Consider the following 5283-nt stretch of genomic DNA (forward strand, 5'->3'; position numbering starts at 1 on the left):
ATCTCCCACCTATGGAAGACAACAGTTCCCGAGCCCAAATGGCCTGAGAACCACTTTCCTTCTCACCTACTACGTGGTCTCCTTGCACTTAATCAGACCTCCTGGGATACTGTTCAATGTGTTACATCACAATGGGTGTATCCATACTGCAAACTTACATCACAATGGATGTATCCACACTGCAAACTTACATTAGGTCATTGTGATGTAAGACACATGTGATATGCTGAGATATCTTTAAAGGTAAAGGTAAAAGGGACCCCTGACCATTAGGTCCAGTCGCGGATGACTCTGGGGTTGCGGCGCTCATCTTGCTTTACTGGCCGAGGGAGCCGGCGTACAGCTTCCGGGACATGTGGCCAGTATGACTAAGCCGCTTCTGGCGAACCAGAGCAGCACACGGAAACATCGTTTACCTTCCCGCCAGAGCAGTCCCTATTTATCTACTTGCACTTTGACGTGCTTTCAAACTGCTACGTTGGCAGGAGCAGGGACTGAGCAACGGGCGCTCACCCTGTCATGGGGATTCGAACCACCGACCTTCTGATCGGCAAGCCCCAGGCTCAGTGGTTTAACATTAAACCCAACAAGATCCCTTGAGTAGTTCTTTGGGCCTCTGTGGAGAGGGAAGGAAGAGACTGTCATGTAGATACAACTCAATAATCTATTCAGTTGGCAACATGTGAGCAAACACAGAACTTATAAACAAATACAAGCTGTCCATAAAAAGTGAGGATAGAATAAGCACGCACAGAGAATGCAAGTTGGCTGAGTTTTGGAATGATTTAAAATACAAAAAAAACCCACATCCACATACCTAGGGGGATTAATTAACAGGCCCAGTACAGAGAGAGACAGAAGGAGAGAGAGAGGTAGCACGTCATCCTTCTCCCAAACTTTATTTCCCCCATGACAGTTCAAAGCACAAATGGCAACTTTTGATTTTCTGTTAGAATAAGCATATGCATGCCAGACTAACAATAACAGGGCAATTTTAAAACCAATTTGCTGCTTCTTTGTGCTAAACAGTTCTCTTCCAAATCTATCTAATTTATTTACTACAGGGATGAAGATGCTCTTTAAAGTGGGTGAACCAAACTTTAACAGCCCCCCCAATAATGTTGAGACGAGGATCCTTAACCTCAGTGAAGTGAACCCCAAACCCAACATGGTAAAGGTAAAGGTAAAAGTAAAGGACTCCTGACAGTTAAGTCCAGTCGTAAACCGCCGACCTTCCGATTGGCAAGCCCTAGGCTTAGTGGTTTAGACCACAGCGCCACCCGCGTCCCCCAAACCCAACATACCTGCCTTCAATTTGAAGGAATCAAATCCCCCAAAACACACAAAAGCGATAACCAGTTCAAAATAGGCAGCTCACAAGTCCTCCAGCTCTAGAGATGAGCAACGCCGCTGTAGACTGCCTCTTGCAGTGATTTGACACCAGGTATAAATTGCTTTTACTAATTTCTCCTGATCTCCTTTAAGGTAATAGAGGACAAACACAAAACGAAGACAACCACCTAGCTAGCATTTTGAAAGATGAGAAAGTTGCCGGTTTTGACCTCCAAAACCCCAAATGGCATGGGAGCAGAATATTTCAATAACCACTTCGCCTAGCTGAGGATGCCCAAGAATTTCACTCCCATCTCGGAGACTCTTTTCTAGCATCCAGCAGTAGTGGGGGGGGGGGGCTGTCTCTGAGAGATGTTATGCCTGCAATAAAAAACTCCCCTCTCTGGGTGTGGCTCCTTTTATAGCTCAGTAGGAACTAGTTGAAACCTTAGCATTACCTATGTTAGCAAATCCTAGCTGCTATGCTAAGTTCTTGATTGGTTGTCCGCAAATGACGTTTTCCTGACTCCTGCTGCTTCCTGGTATTATTGCAAGGTTTCCTGAAATCCACCTGATAACTATACCTGCCATCATAAATATCAGTTGTTGTCAAACTTATCTTCAGAGTGCACTCTGGGTGCTATAACAAAATGGTTACTATGAAGGGAACATTCATGACTGTCATTTGGTGGATGAGTACTAGAGATAAAGCATTTGGGGTTGTTTTATCCAAAATATAGAACACCTAAGCCTGGCCCAATCACTGTTCACTAGTAAAGCAAAGATGGCTTTATTTTAGGTCTTTCAAGAATATTGCTTTTCTTAACTCCTGCTGAGTAGTAAATTGTTACAGATCATTTTAACTCTTATTCTATTGTTGATTGCTTTATTTTTTTTAAACCACCTCAACTATATGTGCAATGCAGAAAAAGAAGAGAGAAGTGGCAAAAACCAATAGTGCAAGGCAGCTTGAGCTCCTCAAATTCCCATGAGGACAAGGACTTTTTACGGTGCATGGAATGTAAATCAAGTGTGTTTTATGCATTTCCTCAGAATAAAGTTTCTTCCGATAGCTTTGCCATGAAAATGTTCCAAATAAATTCTCAGTTAGCCAAGTCCAAATATCTGTGGCTGCTCCAACATGCTCGTATTTCAGATACAAATGATTAAACCTTGCCCAGGAGTTTCCATAAGCCAATGCTTTTTTAAAATGAAATCTTCCAAGCACTCCACTGAGCTGTAAAAGCTGTGATTTCAGAGCACACTTGAAACCAAATCATGTCGTATATGGCTATTTGCCCTGCCTACACCCCCACCATTCTGAACATGCCAAAACAGATATGCCCTGGACAGAAGATTCAGCTCCAGTTGGGATGTCCAACTGGGCAATGTTAGAACAAGAAGTTAGGTAATGAAGAAAACATGAGTGCTAGTATCTCTGCCATTTTTCATTAACAATAATGCAGCACAACAACTTACCTGTACATACATGAACAGTAGTCTTGGAAGTGTGAGCTGGGCCTCTGTAGGAAAGCAAGGATAGTGGCTCTTTTCTACCTGGTAGCATCACTAAGGGCAAGAGAATGAGGCCCTGCCACTTTCATTCTTTCTAAATGCAAATTATTCCTAACCACAAATTGCTTTGAAGCATTCTCTGCTACACACCTTCACTTTCCCTTTGACACTTGTAGCCTGAGGATAAGAACTAAGCATTGCAATTCCAGTAAAGGAGAAAGTTGGGAGGAACTTGTGCTCCCCAAAATCTGCTTGGGATGAGCACCAAGAATGAACTCCTGAAAATCTGCTAACAGATTCCTTCCTGGGTATCATCCTAAATAAATAAATAATCTAGCTTGGTCCTAAGCACTGTACTGAACTGAACCCTTACGTATTGTTTCGGAGAAGATCCAGGGGGGGAAACAAATCTGGAAAAAAAAATCAACCTTGTAGCTCCCTTACAAGAGCGCTCTCCTATGATGACTGTGGCATGATTCGGGTGAGAGAACATTGCAGCAATGGAGACCTGTCACGACCCAAGATTGGCAGCTGCCATTTATTTGAAGAGGTGAAAGTAGCAAGCAGAATAGTCAGGAGAGTGGTAGGGCCTGCATCTTTGGGGTGGCTTCCAAGCCTGCTAAGGGGATTAGCGGGAATCAATTAGATGTTCCAATTTCACCAATGGATTCATTGCTCAACGAATTACATGCAGTAAGAAAATGAAGTCTCTTCAGTGGAGATGAGCACCTGGTGATTTCAAGCAAAGGGAACATATGATGGTCTAAGCGCAGAAGGGGTATTCTTTTTATTTCATACTGTGTGTCATGACACAGTCACATACCCCTGTAGAATTACACAGCAGCACCTGCCCTGCAGATCTGTATATTGAAAGGAGATGGCCTTCCCTGAATGCCAAATCCTTCTATTCTCATATAGTTATCTGGCACTTACCATGGCATTAAATGTATTTAAATTGATTTTTTAAAGAAAAACTGAATCAAAATGTGTCAAAGCACATCTTTCCCCAATTTTAGCCTAAGTTTTATGTTTACAAACATCAAAAATGACATAGCACTAGAAATTTTGCAAGCTATCCTAAATCTTTAAGAACAGACAAGCACAAGCATTATTAAAATGAACCAATGATCGTGTTTTTATTTACAGTTGTACAAATCATACATTCAAGGCAGTCATACCATGTTTTCAGTTAATCCATTTTGCTAACAAGTTTGCAACTCTGCAAAATATTCAGTAAACCATTATGGGTGGGGGGGACCCTTGCCTAACAAGGATGGGGAACCATTTGTTTGCTGAACTACATCCAACTCCCATCAGCCCATGCAAGCATGGCCAATGGCCAGGAGTGGTGGGAGTTGCAGTTCAGCAACATAAGTAGGGTCAAAGGCTCCCCATACTGGGTTCATAACACCTCTGAAACATCAGTTATCAGCTGCAGATTATAAAAGTGGCAAAGACTTGAGTCCTATCAGGAGAATTCTGTCTGAAGCACGACAATCACATGAAAGAGAGCAGAAGTACACTGCCAAGCTCTCCCACCATGTTGCTGTCTTCTGATGGCAAGTTGGAGAGTGAATGTGGAGGAACCCCATGGGATTTACCGTACTTTTCACTCCATAAGACACACTTTTTCCTCCTAAAAGGTAAGGGGAAGTATCTGTGCGTCTTATGGGGCGAATGGTGGTCCCTGGAGCTGAATTGTCCAGGGGCCAAAAGAGGACCATGCTTTTTATTTTACAAAGAGAAAAGGGAGTGTTGAAAGGACCACGCTCAGCAGCTGATCGGCAAGAGATCAGGAGAGAGATAAGAGTCCCCGACTCCCTTTCAGCCCTGCCCTCCATTGTTGAATGTGCTACAGAGGGAGGTTGTTTGTTTCCCCAGCGACATGTGACTGGCTGATTAGATTATCTGTCTGGAAACTGTAGAGAAGGCTCCCTTTCCTTTATAAGCTACAGAAATGTGAGTTGAACCCCATAAAAATGGGGCTTTTCGTCTTTGCTTTTCCCCCTTTGCAAAAGGAGCTTTACTTTTCCCCCTTTGCAAAAAATGCTGCAAAAATTTTAGCTGATCCTCAAAAAAACAGGGCTTTTAGAAGAGGAAAACCAGAAAAATATTATTTTTCTTGTTTCCTCCTCTAAAAACAAGGTGCGCCCTATGGTCCGGTGCGCCCTATGGAGCGAAAACTACGGTAAAACCTTGCTCTCCCTTGCATCTATGGACAGAAATAAAGGTGTTTTTTTAATGAAACCAAATTATCTGAACTATCTTCGGCTATGTTACGTATATATTTTAGGGTAAACTTGTCCGAAAATAATTTGGCAGATATTTTTGCTAGAATTAAACTTTAATTAGCAGAAAAGTTGGAGATGGTCTTCACCTGTAAATTAACATCAACTCTGATTTCTTCAGAAGTCCAGTTTCCATCTTCAATGTTTC

This window comes from Lacerta agilis, chromosome 3, assembly GCF_009819535.1.
Source record: "Lacerta agilis isolate rLacAgi1 chromosome 3, rLacAgi1.pri, whole genome shotgun sequence".
NCBI lineage: Eukaryota > Metazoa > Chordata > Lepidosauria > Squamata > Lacertidae > Lacerta > Lacerta agilis.